Source organism: Palaemon carinicauda, chromosome 22, assembly GCF_036898095.1.
Source record: "Palaemon carinicauda isolate YSFRI2023 chromosome 22, ASM3689809v2, whole genome shotgun sequence".
In the NCBI taxonomy this organism is placed as follows: domain Eukaryota; kingdom Metazoa; phylum Arthropoda; class Malacostraca; order Decapoda; family Palaemonidae; genus Palaemon; species Palaemon carinicauda.
Window position 1 is genome coordinate 47969667 of NC_090746.1, and position 10000 is coordinate 47979666.

At 36.6% G+C, this 10000-nt stretch overlaps 3 protein-coding genes across 3 annotated transcripts in view; 1 reads left to right on the forward strand and 2 right to left on the reverse strand.

The window, feature by feature from the left end:
- Positions 1-359, reverse strand: part of LOC137616736 (uncharacterized) — an 88945-nt gene extending 88586 nt beyond the window's left edge. Inside the window, exon 1 of the mRNA XM_068346738.1 lies at positions 254-359. The gene's annotated coding sequence lies outside the window, so the exon portion shown is untranslated. The remainder of the gene's footprint in view (positions 1-253) is intronic.
- Positions 1-10000, forward strand: part of LOC137616421 (uncharacterized) — a 742648-nt gene that overhangs the window by 220450 nt on the left and 512198 nt on the right. The gene's annotated exons all lie outside the window — the stretch shown is intronic.
- LOC137615874 (uncharacterized) overlaps positions 1-10000 on the reverse strand; it is a gene marked incomplete at its 3' end in the record, with an annotated part of 165388 nt that overhangs the window by 112039 nt on the left and 43349 nt on the right. The window lies entirely within an intron of this gene.

Below are 10000 nucleotides of genomic sequence, written 5' to 3' on the forward strand. Positions count from 1 at the left end.
CATTACTTTCAGATGTTTCACCAATTAACTAAGACTAGAATCCAAGACTTTTATATTGTATATTTAGAAGAAAATTATTTATAAAGAATTTTTTGAGACATTTGTAAGACATTGTCTGGCAGTTTTTTCTTTATGCTAAGAAATATATAAAACTCACAAACAGGACACAGTTTTCAGATATTTATGGCTATTAACCTCTCTCTTGAGTGCAAACATAAGAACCACTTCTGCAGAATCGTAAAAGGATAATTACCAGTTGCTTATGTCAAAGTGATCTTGGTAGATGACTCCATGAAGACTAGCACTACTTCAGCACAGGCGAAGGAGACACTAAATCATTACGCGATCTGTCCTTTGGTTACTCTCGTAAATAACCCGTTTCCTGTGACGTTGCAGATTGGATTTGATACCAGTAACTCTGTTTTTATTTTTAGATTATTTCTACATATAAATGCAGTCACGACTTTCTTTAGAAATATCCTAACTTTTTTCTGAGTAAAACGTTTCTTTTTATTTCACTGGAATACGTACTTTTTCTATTTTAACTTTAAAAATGTTATTATCATGCTCAAGCAAACATGAGTTTTATACATTTTTTTCGAATAATTTCTTTATTGATAATAATTTTGATAATCACAATTCAATAATTATGAGAAGAGGAAAACTCTGATATTAATAACCCATAGGATTATGAGAGCTTTGGTTTTGAATCCTCTAGTGATTGCCTTACCTTATTTCCTTATTTTTTGTTTGGGTTCCCCCAGGTCCCTCAGTGTGAGGCACCTCGTATATCCATAGAGATATTGAAAGAGCTGATTAATTATCTGGCAAATAGTGATATTATGTTCATTTGCTCTTATTCAGTGACGCTTTTGCTCTTATTAATTTCCACTTCTTGGTCGTATAACTTTTATCATTAAAAAAAAATGGCTTATCTTAGGTTATGGCTATATTCTTTATTCTTTGTCAAAAGATGAAATACAGTGATAATTTTCTGTAACTTATAATTTGATTTAAACGTAAAATTATCTTTAAGATTTAGATAGCTGATGCAATTAAACTACAGTTTTCAAAACCAGTAAGTTTCGGTTGAGCGTTACAAACTTTGAGCATTTCAGGTCTCCCCTGAATTTGACTAAACATCTGATGCTGATAAATCATTATCCCCATTGACTGATGCACCAAGTGAATTTTGAGACTTATCTGCTACTGCTTCTTTATTAGTGCTATATTACCAATTTACTTCCATCCAGAATATCATCTTTCTCATTTTCATTGGAAATCATCACACTAGATAATTTCACGTCTCTATTTCGAAATGTTACAAATATCCCAGCAGGCTTAACTAAGCTGTACCACACCTTTACTTTCAAACAAGTGCTTGCAGAATTCAAATTGATAAATCGATTTTCGTTTATATTAGCCTACAATAGATTCAAAATTCCACCAGCCAGCCTTCTATATCCTCTGCTCAAGTCGAAATTTAACCATTAAATTTTTTTTGAGACAATGCCACCTAAGTATCCGGACCATACAATAATTTTTTCCTTTTTTTTTGTCTTTCACGGGTTCTTTGCTTTCTTGATAATGACCGTTTGTGCGTGTCTTAATCTCAATATAATTAATATTATAACAAGAAATTAATCTTTTTTTGTAGGTACATTTTATTACTTGTCTATTTCTAAAACAAATTCAACACAAAGTTTATCTGTTTATTATTTTTGAACTCTATGAAATATGACTAAGAGTATTTTACTAGACTTATTTGCTTGTCTAGGTCCTAGGAGACCAGTTCAAGCTAATACAGCTCTCCAACTGGAATGGAGTGAATAATAAACGATAATGGGTAAAATGTTTCCGTATTTTCATATTTTCTCTCTATAGCAAAGCATCTCCATAATATTGTTATTTCTTTTATTTAGTTCCCACAAGTAAAATTTATTGAGATATTTTCTCTAATAAGAATGATTTCATTTAAGGTTGGGAATCAGGGTTCTGGACAAAATTTCAAAATATCACAGAATTCTTTATTCCCTACTTTTTTCTTCGTCTGTTTATTTCCTCCTTTCTATCTCCTATCTTTGTTGATTTTTTTGGCATCATCAGTAAATCATGTTATGATCACTATCTGTTTATTTAGATTTATGTAGTTCAAATTTGGGGGACTCACCGCACAGTAGTAGACACTGAAGTGAAGATTAAGAAAGTTTTTAGGCATTTCTAACTTTGTCATTTTATTGAAAGCTGTTATTTTTATCGTCCTCTTTGTGTTTACTGTAACAGCACAAACATCTCGCCTGACTCTGATGCTTAGTCAGACATCCGTGAACGTACGCTAAACAGTGACATTTCACCGACAAGATAAAAAAGATAAGGACAAGGTCTATAGAATACGAGGTCTTCTCACGCGCAGATTAGTGAGGATATGGGGGTTTGGGGGGAGATAGTCCGTGACGTCACCATAGCCAATGCGTCCGAGTCTCCCTTGTCAACATTCATACAAATATAGGATTTTTTTGTTAATTTATTTGTAATTAATAACAAATTTATGATCTTAGGAATATAGAATTACTCAGCGGAAACAGTTCTGTATTTTGTGCATAAAAAATTGATCTAATTACATTTATTTACAAGAATAAAGGAATAATATATAAAAGCCTTAATTTTCACATTTTCACCACTTCCATGATAAACATGGTTATGCTCGTCTTACATCTTTCGTCTTACAAGTGAATAATTAAGAAACCAACTTCAACATTTTACTTACAGCTTTCCGAGATGAGCTAATGTTTCTATTCAAAATTCGAATTCTAAAAAAAGTACGAGTGCGTAAAAAATACATAATAATTTCCTGATGTAATGAAATATGCTCGTATATCATTTCAGCTAATGAAGTTATGACGTTTCCCCCTTATTTCAAAGATTTTTTGTCATGAAAACAAACAAAAAATTTTTTCCATTGTTTTTAGATTTTCGAAAAATTCTTCTTTGGGTTTCATCAGTTTTCTGTCATCCCTACTTACAGCACCAATCCATGTATTATCCCCTTTAGTTGCTCTATTGCCTAAAAGTTCATACTGAAGAAACTTCCAAGCTATAAACCCTCCCACATATTGTAATCCTCCTTCTCCAATGGCATCTTTTAATAAACTTTTCTCATATTCCAGATTAGCATCAATGCAATTTTCAATTTCATTTTCTTTTAAGCAAAAGAACATACCAGACAAGCTTAATTCTTTCTGGAGATAATTTTCTTCATTTTCAATTACTGTATTTTCTTTGGAAAGAAAATGAGCAAATTCGTTTGAAGTTGCATTCACAGAAGCACTTTTTGCCCTTTTTACGCATAATGCCACAGCTAAACCTGCTAGAGCCAGAGAATCCTCCTCCTCGGATGACATTATGGAAACTGTGGAACCGATGCAAATTGTAACGATATATCGGAATGGTGTAGGGGCAGCGACGTTAGATGGCTAGCTACGATTTTTATCTGATGAGTTATATCGTTTTGATAAACAGTTACGTCTGGGCCGGGCCTAATAATTCGTACATCAAATTCCTTCCATAAATATGCGCTTCAAAGTGCCGGCTACAAATCAGGCCATTCTCAACATTTATGTGATCTCCCCGTTTGCAGAGGTGCACCCATTTTTTCCTAGTTTCACTGTGCTTTGGAAATGAATGAAATTTTTCGTCCTGGTTAAGAAGCATCCAAACACAACACAGTTATTGGGCATGTTGTTAATTGAATATCGTTGTTAAAATTTACACAACAACTTTCATTAATTAGATCGACGACCAAGACAATTCCCCGACCTGTTTACTTTGTTTAACTGTAGGTAGCACCCGTCCGTTTGGAGGTGGTGACGTCACGAAATCCACCTGCGCAGAAATGTCAATTTTTGGACCAGGGATGAGGAGACCTCGTATTCTATAGACCTTGGATAAGGATATCCTGTTTTATCATCGTAACGGATTGTTTAATCTAAATATTTTACTATATCTTCGATAGCAAAATGGCCGATTTTCTCTTGGAAAATGTAAATATTTCGTAAGTACAACATAACTTAATACAAATTCCATATAGTACTCTTATTTTTTTCATCCGACGTTGCAAACTTCGCTGATCTCAAGACCTATTACGTAAGTGCTTGATTAGTATTCTACTTAACTCTTTAAAAATCTTAGGTATCGGTTTACGACCACTAAGGTTCTTATGATGTCATCTAAAGGTAGGTACACACACGCGAACCGAACCTTGTATGCGTAACTGTGTTACGCATATACGGTTACAAGGTGTCAAAATGTTGAGGACGAACCGTAACCGCGTTAAGCACGTAACTTCATTGAAATCTACTGCGATCATCAGTCTGTCCGGGTTGTTTGCCGACGATGGCCACCATGCAAGTAGCAGCTGCCGCGTATATTTATATACATTATTTAACGGAAATGAGCCATGGTACACATATTCGCACTGACTGACCAAAACAAGGGACTCTTCTATGGACAGCCTTATTCATAGTCGGTGTCAAGTTCAGCCACCTCTGTTGATACGCGTGCGATACAGGTCCCGTCCACACGTTGCGTAACGTGCAAACAGACCTCCCTTTGATTCGGGGCCCAAACACCGACAATTGCCGGGACGGAGGGCGAACCGAGCCTCGAACCTCGCGGGTTCGGGGTTCGGGTTCGAGGAACCGTCCACACTTGCGTTTTTGTTACAAGAATTGGTTACAATACAAGGTTCGGTTCGCATGTGTGTACCCGCCTTAATAATATATTCGTCTTACTGACATCAGCAGATTACCAGTGAAATGAAAATCCAGAAGAATCCATTTCTCCGGAATATGAGATATCTATGAGATTATCTTCTTTATGACCTTAGATAATTCAGATTTTAAAAAAGTAATGCTATAGTATCAATAGGAAAATAGACCCAAGATTAGATTTAGGTTACGACCTTTATTACAAGTGATCAATATTGCCTCCAAAATACCTGTATGTTATTTTGTGTAAATTCATAAACATTTCTATTTAGTTACTGTAAGTAGAGAAATGACATCAGGATATCTATATGAAATGGTAAAATCAATATATTATTATTAGATGCACATTTCTTTAACTGGGGTTCACAACAGTTTTTTTGAGGGGTTGGATACTATACTTCATACAATTCACATGAAAATATTCGGGAAAGAATAGATCAGTGAATATTTCTCTTTTGGTTAACGTATCTTCTGTGTAATCAGGGCTAAATACTCATAGTGCCCTCATATACAGAGAAGAAAATGCAGATAACTTGTGTGCGTATCGCATTAGGTGATAACTGAAAGACTAGGCAAATACAGCTAACTTTATTTCAACAGATAACGAGCTTTTATTCAATAATTCTGTTTAAGGAGGTCACAAAAATTCAAACAGATCAATGCAAGAAAAAAAGAGGCTCAAACTGGTTCTGTTGACAGAGAGGCGTAAAGAGCGATACACAATTAATAAAAAGAAAGTACCCTTACAATGTACAAGTGTGAAACATATGCAATACATGGCTTCCCTCTTAAAAATGATATACATATGAAATAAGGCACCCTTCTCTTGAGAGGCATACTGTAGGCAGGTCATCCAGAAGGAGATACTCAGGTTTTAGGCGATCAATGGAGACCCAGTATTCTTTGCCACACATGTTGAGTAGGAATGCTTTTGGTGTACGACGGATCACGAGGAAAGGGCCCGTGTAAGAGGGCATTCACAGTAGCTTGCTATTGTCATTGCACAGGAAAACATACACTGCCGAGTGCAGATCTGTCGGTATGTGTTGCTTAGGTGGGGACTAATCAGTCTGGTGGCATGGAGTAAATTTTCCCATAATGTGAAGTTGGCACTGGAGATTGTCGGAGGAGGTTGCAGACGGAAAACATCCGACAGGGACGACCAACAGGTCACCATATACAATTTCTGCTGCCGAAACATCCAGGGCATCATTAGGAGTGGTCCTTAGTCCCAGGGGGACGAGCCAAGTATTTTGGTATCCCAACAGTTGTTGAGAGAGCTGAATAAGTTTTGCTATGCGAGCGGCTGGTGATGGCAAGAACTGCTCCAGGAAGTATGATTTGAGGTCTTTGGACGTTATTGGGGTGTCCCCCTGCCAATCGGAGAATTCCGGGAAAGTACCCTCGGGGATCGACGCAAGAGCGTAATCTGCTTTGGTGCTTGACCGAGTCACGCCCTTGATGCAAAACTGGACCTCAGCATGCTGGAACTAGGCAAACACTTCTCCCCTTGCGAAGGGCGGTAGTTTCATTGAGGCGGCGTTTGCCGAAGAGGCAGGTTCGGTAGGCGGCATCCTCAAACAGTAGGGCACACCCAGTGAAGGAGCAGGCGGGAGGGAGCGGACACTCCGCTGCTCACCAATGTGCATATCACCAGTTAGGTGATAACTGAAAGACTAGGCAAATACAACTTACTTCATTTCAACAGACAGCGAGCTTTTTATACAACAGTTTCATTGTAAGAAAACCACAAAAATTCAAACAGATCAATGCAAGAAAAAACAGGATCAAACCAGTTTTGCTGAGAGAGAAGTGTAGAGTTTAATATACAATAAAAGAAAAAAAAATACTGTTACAATGTACCAGAGTGAAAGACATGCGATGCACTTGTATATTTAGAATGCTCTGAAAAAGAAATTTTATACAGCAAGTTATTGGGGGATTTTATGAGCATGGATAATTTAAACTTTCTTATTTAATCCCGTTGACATTACAGATGTTGAAAAATTTCACGGACTTGACATTCCTTTGTCTCTTACCCACTTTATCACATAACTAGTCACTCTCTTGTATAGTCTGACGGAAAAGATCTTACATAAAGAGATGATAACAGGGGAATGGATACCAATTTCTAAAGGCAAGAAGGATGTTGAAATGTGTAGTAATCATAGAGGTATTGAACTAATATCTCAAATCTTGAATATATCAGATAGAATAAGGTGAATTATAAAAAGGAAGTGAACAACTGGGATTTATGAAAGGGAGTGGGACAACAAATGCTATGTTTTGTCTGAGACATCATGTTCATAGATCTTGAAAAGGCCTTTGATGATAACAAGGCACGAAATTTAGAGGACTTTGAGGGAGAAGATAGCACCATAGATGTATGTAGAGATGATTTAGGAGCTTTATTGGAATATGTATACCAGAGAGACTGAAGGATACGGGGTTAAGGTAGGATTACAAAGGGGATCAGCTCATAACCCAACCATTTCTAACTTTATGATAGATTAGATGACAAAGGAAGTAAGAGAGATGGGACCAAGGAGAATTTTTTATGCATATAGCATTGTGATGTGTGCAGAGGAGGGAGGTTCCGAAGAGGAAATGGGAGAGGTGGAGAATAGCAGTGAATGATAGAGAAACGAGGATAGGCAGGTCAAAGAAAGAATATACAGTAAGTATATTTCCAAGTAAGGGGATGGAAGGGAGAGCATAAGAATGAATAGATAAGAATTGAAGAAAGTATACAAGCTTAGATGTTCAGGTTCTATTGTAGATGTAAAGGCGAGAATAGATGAGGAAGTAAAACATCGTATGCAAGAATGCTGAAACTACGATCAGCATCTGCAGTCCACTGTGACAAAAGAGAGCCATTGAGACTGAAGGGAAAGTTCCATAGGACAGTGGTATGTCCAGCTATGCTCTATGAAACATAAGCAACTGGTATGACAAAGAGAGAGAAGACGAAAGTTGGTATAGCAGTAATGAGAATGTTATTGTAATGAGAGAGGACAGGATTGGAAATTAGCATATAAGAGAAAAATATTAGTCTATTGAAATGTCAAAGAAAATGCAGGAAGGAGACTGAGATATTACGGACATCTACTATGAAGTGAGGGCGACTACATTGGAAGGAATGTCATGAAGATGGAAGTGCAGGGTAGAAGAAGAAGAGGAAGGCCAAGAAAGAGGCTGAGAGAAAAAGGGGGAGAGCAAGAAGGGTAGAGAAAATTGGGGAGAGAACTTGAGAGAAAGGGGACTTGATGAAGCAGAAGAGCACAGGAGTGGTAGATGGAAGAGGGTCATCCAAAACGGTGACCGTGTGTAAATTTGTTTTAGGCTGACAATAATATATATATATATATATATATATATATATATATATATATATATATATATATATATATGTATATATATATATATATATATATATATATATATATATATATATATATATATATATATATATATATATATATATATATACAAGATGAATGCTTTCGGCTGGGCAAGGATTCGAACCTATGTTTCTGAGTCGAAACGGGGCCAGCAAAGACCTCTAACCATTAATTTACATTTCAATTTACATTGATTAAAAGCACGAGTGTTAGTGATAAATATTCATCATAATTAACCATGTGTAGCAAACTCACTAATCGGCTATCATAGTGGAGGTGGCTTGATTTCAAGTCTAAGAACAGTTTCGTGAATTCGACAGGTATATGTACGGTAGGCTTGTGATAAACTAAATTCAATCTACTTTCATCTGTCCTCTTGACTGGGAGAGTTTCTATACCATTCATCATTGCTGGTCTCACGGATGTTTCATAAACCATTCTCTGGAGTTTAACTAAGATTTTCCTGTCACACAATACACCCGACACATTTCTCTAATTTTTCCATCCAGATTGTATACTGCACTTGATCTCTTCATCCACCAAAGATGCCAAATATTTGATTTTATCCACTCTCTTGATATTTTCTCCATTCAGCTGCATGTCTTCCCCATCAATTAATTGTGTACCAAGTTTCAAGTATTCTGGTATTTTCATTACTCTATCCTCCAAAGTTTCCCTCCATGCCTCAAGTATCTGCTCCAACTCCTTTGTCTCAGAGCACCGCATCATCTGCATACATCATCGGCCATGGTACCTCATCCCTCACGTTTTCTGTCATCACTTCCATTACAATATTAAAGAGGAACGTACTAAGTGTAGATTCCTGGTGTAAACCAACCTTCACTTCTAGGATGTTGCGCTGGATGTATGGAGTGACGAGGGAAGATAGAGTGAGAAATGAATATATCAGATGTAAGACAAGGATTATATAAACTCCAAAAAGGCACAAGAAGCAAGATTGAGATGGTATGGACATGTAATGAGGCGGGTTGAGAAATATATTGGCCGAAGAGTGAAGGAGATGGAGGTTCCGGGAAGGCGACGGAGGGGAAGACCAAAGAAGAGATGTAGAGACTGCATCAGAGAGGATATACGAGAAAAGAATGCAGATGAAAACATGTCATATGACAGATTGGGCTGGAGAAGACTCATCAAAAAGAGCGACCCATTATATATGGGCTAATAGTGCTGTAAAGAAGAAGAGATTTGAGCGTGCGATTCCATTTTACAGTTGAGAAGTTAGTAAAAAATGCTTTCATTTCACATTCATTACAAGGTCCTAACTGAACTCTCTCTCTCTCTCTCTCTCTCTCTCTCTCTCTCTCTCTCTCTCTCTCTCTCTCTCTCTGGCACACAGCAACCCCCTTTGCTTGGAAAAGATGTAAGATTCAGTTGATATTCAACTGCAAGTGATGCCAACCCATCTGTTTACTTATGGGCTTTAATGAATAGAAAACACTTAATAAATAGACGCCATTTGACGAATTATACACTCAGTTCATTTATCATACCCAATGTTACGTTCCTTTATACACATAAAAAGACAAGAATAGATAAAAATAGTTATTTTCATCGGAAATATTTATCTTTACCACTAGTCTAAAGCGAGTCGGGTAAATCGTTCGTTCTATTGGTTTCATATAATGAACACTTCGAGATTGGTCCTTAGTTCGATTTCTCTTCAGTTTTATCCAAAATGTTTTATATTTACTTGAAATGTATTTTCATCTCAAATTTTTATTCTGCTTCTTGTGAAATTTCTCATTGAAGTATTCCTTTTTTGCTTCAGGTGACGAAATGAAAAAAAAATCAATTATTCAAGATATAACAGCT